At 37.3% G+C, this 13,216-nt stretch overlaps 1 protein-coding gene across 8 annotated transcripts in view; it reads left to right on the top strand.

The window, feature by feature from the left end:
- Window positions 1-2,292: 2,292 nt before the first annotated feature.
- Window positions 2,293-13,216, top strand: part of LOC106077577 (uncharacterized) — a 47,636-nt gene continuing 36,712 nt past the window's right edge. For 3 of the 8 annotated variants that reach the window (XM_056026172.1, XM_056026166.1, XM_056026167.1), the window contains exon 1: window positions 8,662-9,006. The gene's annotated coding sequence lies outside the window, so the exon portion shown is untranslated. Of the gene's footprint in view, window positions 2,575-8,661; window positions 9,007-13,216 lie in introns of those variants that run through there. The other 5 variants (XM_056026168.1, XM_056026165.1, XM_056026164.1 and 2 more) reach the window with 4 other exon arrangements.

Genomic DNA, 13,216 nt, shown 5'->3' with positions numbered 1-13,216 from the left:
TCGGGGAAGGCCAGCGGGGAGAGAATACATTAAAAGTGATACTAGAATTCACGGGCCAAAGGCGCGTGTGTGTGTTATAAAGTGGGCCGATCTGATTCAAGTCTATATCTGAAAACATTACGATGCGCAGGGTGAAAAAAAAAGGAGTTTCAGAGAGAAAGGGAGAGAGAAGGAGAGACAAAGAGAAAGAAAAAAAAAAAGGGAGAGAAAGAGAGAGGGACAAGGAAAGAGAAAGAGCGGGCCGTTTTATTTTATTATAAAAGATTCAAAAATTCACGGGCTAAAACGGGGATCGTTAAAATGCCACCAGATTATTTGAATATGAAAAAAAACATGAGAAGATGTTCCGGTCAATATAAACAATGTACAGCCTGGGAATCAACGGGCGCAGCCGGTGTGTAATGCTAGTTTTTATATAAAGTCGAATGCTTTTTTTGTGCAACAAGGTGCGTATAATTTCACCAACAGCTGGCAAAATAGGTTCTTCAACTTTTCGGACTTGCAATCAATAATCGTAATCTTGCTTAGACTCTAAACCGAGTGTTTGTAAATAGAGAATTATATTAAACACATCAGCATCACAGATCACAATTTTATTATTTTAAACCTTGCACGGACTTTATTCAGGTACCCCAAAATCAATTTTTATTTTCCACGGAGCCTGAATGACGCCGGGTGCCCCTGAGGTTCGGTGGGGGGGAAGCCTCTTTAGGAACCACTGATGTTAAGTTAAAATAATTTCTAAATTGTTAATAGAGGAACTTGACAATGTAGAGCACATTGGAAAGACTCCTTGCAATAATGAGTCAGTACAAGAAATAAGTAGATTGAAAATAAACTATCATCTTTTTTATAAAGGAGGAATTGATTTTTTTTAATTTAAACTTTTTTTGTTTTTTTTTCTTAACAAAGCTTAAATTAACTCTCTCAGTCTGTCTGTCTGGGTAGATTATTTTACACGCGTTTACTCCAACTCTCCATTCTCGGATCAAGTTGAAATTTTGCACAATTATTTACTGTCGATGACAACACGTGAATCTTTTTTTTTTAATTAGTTAATCAATTAGCAGTAATTGATTAATTTGTTTAATATAGACAAAAGGTAGATAAACATTGCAATATTGAGCGATATGGCAGCAATTAGATTGTACTCTCCCCTAACTTAATATAAACTTCGTTTATTTCTAAAGGGATTTTTACAAAGCTTATACCAACTAACTCAGCGCCATATTTTTAACACGTTAATCCTGTTTTAGTTGAAACTTAACACAATTATTTATTGCAACAAAACATGAAGCAAAAATATAAAATTGAATAGTTGGTAATTTAATTATTGGTAATTAATTAATTTAGTTCGATATTGAGTAAGGGAAATAAATCTTTTTTTTTTGTTGATAGATATAGCTATAAATGTATAGTTGTTTCCCTTATATAAGCTTTGTTTATTTTAAAGTATTTAAAAAAAAAATATTTTGCTTATATATGCTCCTTGTTTTCTGCCGCGAAGTTCTCTTTTTTTTTTTCAGAACGCTTATAATAAGCCCATAGTTTAAAAGTGTGTGTGTGTGTGTTTGTGTGTTTATGTGTGCGTGCGTGTGTGCGCGTGCATATTGGTTTGGGGGGGGGGATGGGAGACAGCAAGCACAAAAATAATTTAGTTCCGTTCATAAAGTAACAAACACGCCGATGCCAACGTTTCTTAAGACACACAAACTAAAATATGTAACAGAAGGAGATAGACCAGACATCGTCAGGAAAATATAACGTCAGGATTATTTTTAGCAACGTCACGTGTTTATCCTGGGGTCACGTTATTCGTGCTATAAATAGACGAATCCGCTCTGTGGTAATATTGACAGAATGCACACACAAAAGAAGGATGAAGCAAAATGACTTTAACACATTTGATTTTACTTAAAATAACATACTGAGCTCCCCTGGGTGTCAATAGACTGAGTGTCCAGCACAATGAATCTTTACTGAACCTTATCTTATAAAATACAGACGTTACTTCAAAAAAAGAAAATGATTACGTCTTACGCGTGTTCCTAGGTCAATCTAGTCATGCATGTTAATCAATGACTTAAATTCTGCCAAGTCACTGGTTTTCCTGGCTGACTCGAGCAACCCATTCCATGCTCTAATAGCACTAGGAAAGAAGGAGCATTTGTACAGATTAGTCCTAGCATATGGAACAAGGAACCTTATCGAACTTATTTGCCCGTGTATAAGTGGTTGGTATATAAGACTGCTGAACATAATGACTGCTTTTTTTTTTTTTTTTGGCTTTGTTGTAGTTACTTTTGGAGAGTACAGGCGCTATTTGTGTACTGTACTTATGCAAGTGCGCTGCTTTCTCTGTGGTGTGCTTACGTCATGACTATTAATGACGTATTTGTGTTCTTTCCGGTATGACACGTTTCATCTTCATTGCTACTTGAGCAGATGTGTAAAGGCGTGTCTGTGGAAAGTTTTTGCTTGTTTTAGACTCTTGGTGGCTGGATCACTGGACAGCATTGGATTTGACTGCTTTGGACTTATTCTAGTTGGTATGACTGTTTGACTTCTGTTTAGGTGAGTTTTATTCCATAATAATTCTGTGAGTATTTTTTTTATGGGGATTAGATTTGTATTTATAGTTTTAGAATAGACGTTACAATCTTGTTTATTATTATAGGATGCCAGTGGAGGTTATTATAAGCATACGGTAGTGTAGGTGTTAAGTTCGAGAATACCATTGTCAGTGTTGGCGTTTTATTAACTGATCTTTGTCAAAATTTTGAGTGTCAATGTTAGAAATAATTGACTTTTCATTGTCAGTTTTGAGGTGTCATTATCCAGTATAATACTATGATGCCAGATGTGAATAGTCCATGGGCGTAGCCGGGGGGGGGGGTTCTTGGGGTTCAAATCCCCCCCCCGAAATGAAATCCCCCCCCCCCGCAGGGGAGGGGGGGCGGAATTAAGTGACTGATTTTTGCTTTCATTTTGTTTATTTTAGGTGAGATTTTAATACTAAATCATCACTTACCACAGCACAGCCGAGGCAGTTTTGAGTTAAAAACCCTCTACCAGGGGGGTTTGAGATTTTAAAAACCCCTATCAGGGGGTTTTGAGATTTTAAAAACCCCTATCAGGGGGTTTTGAGATACAAATCCCTCTACCAGGGGGCTTTGAGTTTAAAACCCCCTACAGGGGGGTTTGAATTTTAAACCCCCTACCAGAGGTTTTTGCAGTTAAATCCCCCTCTTCTATAAAACAAAACAAAAAAAATGCAAATAACAATCCCAAATTCCAACAGCACAGTTGAGGAAGATTTTGATTTTAAAACCCCATCCAAAATTTACGATAACCCCATCTTCAATATCAAAAAAGCAAATTACACACTCAAAATTCTATGAGCGTAGCCAACGGGGTTTTGAGTTTAACCCCCCTCCCCTTTCCAGTTGTGGTTTGAAGCTAAAAAGTACCTCTTCAATATAAAAAAAAAGCAAATTACACACTATAAAATCTATGAGCGTAGCCAAAGGGGTTTTGAGTTTAAATCCCCCTCCTCCAGATGTCTTTTTCTTTAAAGTTTAAAACCCCTCCAGATGGTTTTGAGTTTAAAATTCCCCTACAGAGCGTTTAGAGTTGAAAACCTCTCTCTTCAATATTATTTTAAAGCAAACTACAGTCACCAAATTCTATGATCGTAGCTAAATGGGGTTTTGAATTAAAAACAAAACAAAAAAAACCCAGAGATTTTTTAGTTTAAAACCCCTCAACAGATGATTTGACGAAAAAACTTTCCTTTTCGATATAAAATCTAAAGCGAAATACAGGCATGTAATTCCAAGAGCGTAGTCAAGAAAGGTTACAAATTTCTACCAGTGGCTTGGGCTCCATTAATTAAGTGTGAATAGTCTTCTGCCGAAATTGAAAAACACTAAATGTGGCTCAACAAAGATGGCAAAGACAGATTTTAGGAGTCAGTCATAGAGATCGGGTCTAAATCAAAGAAATTATATGCCGAACTGGGAGTGGAATCCTTAGTAAGGTTGTGACATTGCGTCGCATGAGGTTTTGCGGGACATGTTTTCCGACAAAATGAATTACGCAAAATAAGAGTTGCGGAAACAGCTTGACGGAAAATGCGCCGAACGGTGCGAGAGGGTCTAAGTCAGTAAGAATAGCACATTAGGTTTTTGAAATAAAACTTTTTAATAGCAAGATAATGCACTGTAGATACCTCAGAATATGCATTTTGTTGGCTTTCAATACCAGAAATAGTGCTCGGAGGCGGGGCTTCGCCCCGCGCTGGGGGAGCGCTACGAACTCCCCCAGACCCCCTTGCTAGCAAGGGGGAGTCTACAATAAACAATAAACGTCTTCCGAAAGGGTCAGAATGTAATAAAGATTAATTATGTACACACACACACACACATATATATATATATATTTTTTTTTTTCGCGGGGGGGGGGGAGGTCCGGGGGGGAATCCCCCCCAAAACCCTCCCCGAAAAAAATCCTGGCTACGCCCATGGAATAGTCTGTGATGATTTTGGATCACTGCCATTGTCGAAAGACACTTTGTTATACATTATTAGAAAATGTTCTTAGATTTTACTTATAAATGCATATTATAGTAATTTTTCATTTTGAGATGAATATTCTAATTCCAGATCTTTAAATGAGTACTGAATATGTTATAATTATACAAACACCTAGATATATTATTATTATTTAATTATCCTTTGTTTCATTATCATTGTATATATAGACCCTGGCACCTGGGAGACAGAGGCACATGACAGATATATGTATATCATGGTATTATATATCATGGTATTAAATGAATAATTTATTTAACTAGTGTGTGTAAGTACAATGTGTGAGTACTACTGATCCACAGGAGCCACCCAGGAGTTATTATTTATAACACGAACTCACTTTAAACTATCGCTTGTTTATTGTTGCTGTTTCCCCGATCCTAAAAAGAATCTTTAAGAAACTTAGAATCGGTCTTCCTAGATTATTCTATATGTTTAAGTGTTACTGAAATTATAAATATTTATATTATTTGTGTTGTGAGTACAAATTAATTTTTCAAGAATGAATTATAATTATATTAAGCCATACTAAGAACAGGACACACGCCACTATTAAATTACCATCTGAACAAAATAAACTCCACACTACTCCCCATTTGCAGACAATGTACCCACCCCTTTGAAACCGTAAACCATATCCTCTTTGAATGCCCCTCCCAAATCCACCTTAGGCAGACCCAACTTCCACTACAGCCCAACATAACCAACACCCTGTACGGCAGTGCTGAACAACTGAAGAAAACAGCACATTTTTTTTCCCTTGGCACAGTCTGCAAAAGAACTCACAGCTCAGCAGCAATAAAGCTGGCTAGAAGAAGAAAAAGAACATTAAGCTATAGACTCAGCCTCACAGACACCCCATGCACACACAATATAGGTCTAGTATATGACTTGGCAGAGTTTAAGTCATTGGTTAAAATGCATGACTAGATGCATGACGCGTTATACGTATTCATCTTCTTTTTTTGAAGAAACGTCTGTATTATATAAGATAAGAAGATAAGATAGAAATGTTGTCGACTAACACACACTGTAAATTAAAACTTTTTTTTTTTTGCATATGCATAAATTATGAAGACATAGTTTTTTTGATGATCAAAAAGTATCTGTTACAAATAACGAAAAAAATCAACATTTTATTATACTCATTCGACAAAAACAACAACAAAACACAAGTTTAGAAAGACAGTTTTTGGAAACACAAACTCAAAATTAGCCCCCGAAGTGATCCACCCAGGCAGGTAAAAAGGCTGGTTTCAATATTTTCAGAAAGAATATCAGAATGAAGTTCTATCAAAGGCAAATGACAGAGAAGAACGGAGAAAGAATGTGTGGTGCCCCAGCGGTCCAGTAGGCCAAAGGATAGGTGAAAGGGAATGTGAAGTTAGATGTGAACCTGGCCTAACAATATATCTAATTGAATATCTAATTGATCTAATTGTTTTGTAAAGGGTCAATCTGTTATTCAAATCATCAAGAAAAAAACATTTCCGTGAAAAAAAAAAGTTAAGTGTAGTATTTTTAGTGTGCATAACTGCAGCTCACGCGATAATATGAAAAACTACTTATTAATTGTTATTTTAAAATCCGAAACATGGATATGTATACTAAATAGATTTTTTCTCTTAAAATTTTTTTTTTTTGTATGTAAATTTAGTATGACAGAACGTACATAACTTAGCAATACAAATGTAATAAAAAAAAAAATTTTGAGAAAAAATCTAAAACCATTTGCATAAATATGTTAATAATATGGTGAATGGTCATCTCCCCTTCTAAAGAGCCTCTCGTGTTTGTCACTATTAATAGTGAATAGTTGTAAACGTGGAGTATTTAAAAAAAAAAAACTACTTGCATAAGTGATTTTAAAAAATTTGATTTTTCGCTTTCAGAAAAGAAAAAAGTCACTAAAATATTATGGTGTCAGATTTTCACTATCTTTTCTAGTTTACGAGCTCTAAACGGGACAGACATTCCACATAAAACTAATAGCGTCTTTTCCCCTTTCGGGGGCCGCTAAAAAACACATTATATACGGTAAAGTAAAGTAGCAATAAAAATGAAACACTGAACCATAACTTACAAATATAAAAACATGAGCTTAAAAAATTCTTTAAAAAAACACTCAAAGACATATTTCCTGTTCTAGATCTCATACAGCTGGACTGTTTTCAGTGACTGTAGAGACTGTGGAAGGTGTGTTCTAGGAAGTGGATTATCTTCAACTCTGAAGGAACATCCGGGATTTGTGAAACATTTTACAAACAAACAAATAGTGTTATATTTGAGAATATGTAAGAATGTAATTATTTAATGTAATGAATGTAAACTAAAAAAAGATGCTCTCTTATCTTATAAATTACAGACGTTCCCTTCAAAAGAACAAAAAAATACGTCCATCGTGTCTGCATGTGTTAACCTAGTCATGCATGCTAATTAGAGACTTAAACTCTGCTAAGTTATTGGTTTTCCTGGCTGATTCAAGCAACCCGTATATTTCTCTATGGAACTAGGAAGAAGGAGCACTTGTACGAATGTTTTCTAGCGTATAGAATAGGAATTTTATACAGATTTTCAGCTACTTTGTGAAATGAATGCTTGTAGGTCTTCATTGAAGAGTCTACTTTCTCTTCCCTTTCCCTTGAGCTGTGAAAGTTCATTGATCTGCGAAAACTTTTATTTAAAAAGAAAATGTATAGATCTTCAACAGCTTGCCTGCACTGGACTGTCGTTCGGTCGTCTTGATGGTCCTGGGTTCATACACTGCTTGCCACCATCCACTGAAGGAACATCTGAAACATGTAAAACATTGTTACAAACATGTTTCACTTCAGCATTTCTATATAAACGAACACCACTGTTCTCAAAGAAGCTTGTCACATGACGAAGAATCTGTCTTGCAATGCATTTCAAGATGCAATACGGGACACACTAATGAATATCGATTGCCCCATCATTGATGCAACGTGCTATTAGAGCATGGAATGGGTTGCCTAGGTCAGCCAGGAAAACCAATGACTTGGCAGAATTGTTTAAAGTCATTGGTTAACATGCATGATTAGATTGATCTAGGACGTAATCATTTTCTTTTTTGAAGTAACGTCTGTATTGCGCGCTGGACTGTCGTTCAGATTTATCGATGGTCCCGGGTTCAAACCCTGCCCGCTCCCATCCCCCGTCGTCCTGCTGGAGGTTTGGACTAGGAAGTAATTATCTTCAACTCTGAAGGAACATCCGAAACATGTAAAACATTTTACAAACAAATTTGTGTGATTAAACTAGAATATGTAAAGGATTGAATTCGATTGTTGGATATTTTAGGCTATTGCCAGCAAGACGGAGGACGCGAACATGTCTTCCTTTTGCAGAGCGTCCGGTAAGCCAATATGGACCTGAACAATGCAAACAGAAATGCTGAAGAAAAAATCCTTCAATCAAATGTCATTTTGTCTCCTGTGCAATCTTAGACTATGGTGAAATGTAGAGCTTCTCTTTTAACTATTAAATAGTTTTAATAAAGGTTTATGGGAATGAAAATAAAACTAAGCATATTTCATTTTTAAAAAAAAGGTCGCCGCGTTGCAACAATTTTAAGCACATCGATTGTGAAATTGGTTTCAATCGCGCTTTTAGTTTTTGAGATCGAAATGTGACAGACGGACAACTCAAAAAAATAAGAACGACTATTACCCTTTCGGTGAATAGCTTCAATGTAATAGACCCTGCAAGATAACAAGGTATTTATTTAATTAAAAGGATCATCGATTCGTAGGCGGCTGCTGCGTTAGAGTTAAAGCCTATACTGAAGCCTATTAATTTTCAGTCACTGTTCCACACACCTTATATTTCTCTCTAACCGCAACTCTCTCTCTCTCTCTCTCTCTTGACAGATTGTTTGTGCGAACGGCCACATTGTAAAGCTTTTAGCCTAGCCGCCCAATCTCAATAGCTGTGCCTGAGATCCTAGGCCTCTTGGCCCAAGCGTGCAGTGTGCGCGCTGTGAACCTCGCTAGTGCTGTGTGCTGCAAGCCTCGCTATCTCGCGACACTGCGGCGGTTTGGCCGACACACGGCTGTAGCGATTCTAATGCGTTTCGGTTTGACCTACTTTACCGACGAAATCTATAGTCGCAAGAAGGAGTGTCTGCTTTTGAAGCGTTCAACCTCTCGCCCCCCACTCTCGCAGCCAAGCGAACTTGATCTTCGACCAGCTAACAGCTTCGTGAACGCTCTATTGCTACATGTAGCCATACCCCGTGTTTATTTCTGATTCAAATTGGCTTCAGGCTAACCTGTTCTAACTAGATTGAACCGGATGATTTCTGGAAACTTTTCTGGCTAGTATCAACGAAGGGCAGACAATCTTAACCTTAGTGGTTCACTTCCGTGTTGGCTGTAGTATACAATATCCTCCGGTGAGCAGTAGTATATTGTAACTATTGTAGACTTAGAACACAATAGATCTATTTTGAGAATAATTTATTCGGCTATTAAAAAGATGAAATTTAATGTGCATCATTCTGTATGCGTAAAGCTAAGAGTAGATTTAAGCTATCTGCTTCTTAGAATTTTTTTTTTAAATTTTCTTCTTCGGTTTGAGATGTTTGGACTATTTGTGTGTGATAATGTCGTTTGTATAATATTTAGATCTAGATCGAACTGGCTCACTTAGTGACTGATGTCTACGTTTTGATACATTTAATTTCAGCTTATCGGGGTAGACCTATTACAATGTTAAGATTGGGGGTGGGGGAAGGTAAACTGAGTAAGCGTCTCAGAGTGGTCAAAAAACTCGGCCACCCCAGGCCCAGCTCTCGAAAGGGCATTGCTCTTCAGCCCTTATAACTTTGACCTAAATAATAGGTCTATATTTATGAAACGCGTCAAAAAGGAAAAGGTTGGTATGTATGTGTGTGTTTTCTGTAATGGAGTGATGTGTGGTGTAGAATGAAGAAACCATGAGCTGGTCTGTCATCATTTATGTTATAAAGTCACGTGAGTGATAGTCGAGAGGGAGACGAATCAGAGACGCGAGAGAGAAACGACGCGTTTTTTTTGTAGTGAGTTAGCCTAGATTTTGTTTAAATTTCATTTCATTTTGTTACTCCTAGATCTATCTCTCATCTCTTTTGAATCTGTAGTATATGTGAATTATAATAAAACTTTTTATTGAATTTTGTTTTAAGAAAGACCTTTGTTCAAGTTATTTAAACGTGAGTAAATTTAAATATAATACGCCTACATCGGTTTAGTTATTAGTTGTACTAGCTGTTTGGAGCTACAAAATAACGGCCGACCATTAACATTAATAAAACATAAAATGGCATTGTTTTCAACTCTTGAGACAAATGATGATTTCAGTATTTCACATGAAAGTGCAGACCTAGTTGCGACCTGTATATTTTGCCACATCTTATGCAGACAAAACGTTCTCCTCCGGGAATCTATTTAAGCTCTTTGTTCGTCGTCTTCTCATGTGTTTGGCAAGAAATGTTCTTGTGTCTCAAATGTGTGTCCATCGACATTCGTTAGAACTCTCCAACTGTCTTTCTCAGAGGTCATCTTCTGCCAGCTCTGCTTTTGTTTATGACAGAGATTTAAAAAAAACAACAAAAAACAAACAAACAAACAACAACAAAAAAAAACTCCTGGATGCTCTTTAAAATCCTTTTTCGAGGTCGAATTCAGTAGACCTTGTCGTCTGCACTGTGATTTCCTCTAGATGTCATAAAAGGACTCAAGTGTTTCATAATCCATGAGCGAGTGCAAGAATTCCCCTTTTTCAGAGCATCTGAGGGATATCTTGTTGAAGATCAAGTTAAAGTTTTGATTTCGGTAGAAGTTCGACAAAGTTTTATTATAAAAGATCGTTGCTGAAAATTCGAGACTAAAAAAAACACAAACGAATTTAATTTTAAGGTGCCAAGAAAATGACGATATCAAAATAACTAAGAGAAACAATTTCTTTGCCTAAAGCGGAAGTGACGCCGCTCGTGAAGGATATCAGTACAAAGTGTGGATAAATCTAGCTATAATTGTGAGATAAATCCGCTTTTAGTTAAAAACAATGAAACCGCTCCAGACGACAGCCTACGAAATATATATATATATATATATATATATATATATATATATATATATATATATATATATATATATATATATATATATATATATATATATATATATATATATACCGGTACAATGGTTTAGGGTGGGATAATAAGACTTTGCCTCTTTAGGTATTTTCGGAAGTAAAATCTGATGACCTCATATCCAGTTGTATGCCGGAGATCCTTGTTTAGGTGTAGAAAAAAACCCACAGAATTACACTTTCCAAAGAAGGATTAGCCTCATTTTTCAATACGCAGTGGCGTAGCTAGAGTATATGATGCCTGGTGCGGTACTTCATCTTGATGCCCCCCCCCCCCCCCAAAAAAAAAAACAACTAACTAATTAATAACATTGCAAAACCTTACTTTTTTTTTCAAAATATTATGTATTCATTAATCAAATATTGTTAATTCTTTCATGACCTTAATGACTTTTCATGACCGCAGCATTATCATAGCCTTGACCCCTGCAGTCCATTATGTCTAAGCCATCCAAACGCAATTTCTCTAGAATCATCTCAGCGATTTCAGCAGCATGCGTGTCCTTTGTGTCGACGAAGTCAACAAAAGACTCACGAACCTGCACCCCGTCATTCTCCAAGACAACATACCGTAAAATTTGGGAAATTTAATCCAGCTTTGAGATGTCAGGTGTACTGTCAAAAATAATAGACAAATATTTGGCTTGTTTTACTTGCTGTATGATTTGTTTTTTACCGTGATCCCCCAATATTGTAATAAATTCATTTTGTATTTGTGGAGACATGTATGTATTCGGTCTGGAACAAAGCTTAGTTCGAAGCACATGCTCCCTCAAGAGTGGATCGTACTTTGATAGTAATTTTACTAACTCTCCAAGTTTTCGTCTCTTGTATAATCAAATCTTGGGCCTTGTTGTCAATATTTTTCCCTACTCTCAGGCAAACTTCAAGTTCCCTCCAAGCAAGCGATGACTGAATGTGAGCTCTGCTGGTCTCATGTTTTTCTATTTCGGGGATAACCTCCACCACTCATTGAATCCATCTTTGGATTTAAATGAAGATTTGGAACTTGATCTTGTTGAGAAGAGTGTGCAGGGGAAGCAAAATAAGGATTCTTTTTTTTTTTGGCGAATAACACATCCACTTTCTAAGAACTTTCTCGCCGTTTGACATTTGCCGGAAAAACCAAGCCTTTGAAAGCTTTCTAGCCTTTCCTTTTGCTGATTCTTGATGTCTATACGCCTCTCTGAATTGACTGTCCATACGCTGAACTGTTTCAGATCCTTGAGTGACAAGGTGTATGCGAATATTATCTGTGATGACATCAGGCCAATCTCCAATGTCGTTCAGTCTAGAGTTTATAATCCTGCTTTCTGTATTGTTTACACTGTCTGATGGTTCAGCTTCTTCAGTATGAATTATTGAGGACATGCTTGTGTGCTGTCCTTTAGTCTCTAGAACCTGCGGTATTAAAGTATTTTCTTCTTTTCACGATGTCGGCCTCATCATTTTTTTCTGGATTCAATGATAACCGTCTCATCTTGCTTTGTTGCTTTTAATTGTTCAGTTAATTCATACCCATTAACAGCTCGCCTATAGTCGGTGGACTCTGGCAATGATGTGACTTGAAATTGTCTCGATGCTTCTTTAGACTTAAGAAATTTAAGAAACGCACCTCACTGCGGTCAAAGAAACTGCTTTATGCGGATGACATTGTCCTCTGGTCAACCGGCAAGAAAGCCGACCAAATACAGGCGGCATTACAAGCAGACCTCCAAACCATCTCCTCGTATTGCGACAAATGACAGATTCAGATAAACGTTGCCAAAACGACCTGGTCCCTGTTCAGCCTAGGGATCGACATTCTTAAGGCTCTATTCGAGCTTCAACTCGGTGGGCTGCGACTCCAACTTAAAACACGCCAAAATATCTAGGGGTAACCCTGGATAGAAAGTAGTCAATGTTCCAGCACGTCCAGGAAGTTGAAAGAAAAGCCTCGGAGAATTTAGCGTTACTAAAAAAGCTGGCCAGCATAAAGTGGGGTGCCAAAGCTTACATGCTTCGCACATTGTACTTAGGGGCAGTCAGATCACAAATTGAGTACAGCTCAAGTATACGCTAGTAAAACTGCCCTCGAATCACTCGACCGAGTACAATCACAGGCACTAAGGTTCATTTGTGGCACCTTTCGGACAAGCCAAACAAACGCTGCTGAAATCTTAACAAACATAGCCCCTTTACATTTAAGGAGGGAGAGGGCAGTAATCACGGCCTATGAGCGCTATAAAAGGGGCGACTCTAGGCTACCCACCTCAATATTAGTGCGACAGTGGAGAGAGAGGAACCGCATTAAAATGCGATCGTTCCTCCACATTGCGGCCAATTTGTCAAAAACAGCTGGGCTTTCCACTGACAGAATCCTAATTAGAAGAATTAGTACTTGCCCTCCTTGGAGGAGAAGTCGGCCCCACAAATAAGCATGTCCCTTATAGGGCAAGAGGGAGCCACCAAAGAGGCGATTAACACTTGCC

This window comes from Biomphalaria glabrata, chromosome 4, assembly GCF_947242115.1.
Source record: "Biomphalaria glabrata chromosome 4, xgBioGlab47.1, whole genome shotgun sequence".
NCBI lineage: Eukaryota > Metazoa > Mollusca > Gastropoda > Planorbidae > Biomphalaria > Biomphalaria glabrata.
This window is presented reverse-complemented; position numbering and strand designations above follow the sequence as displayed.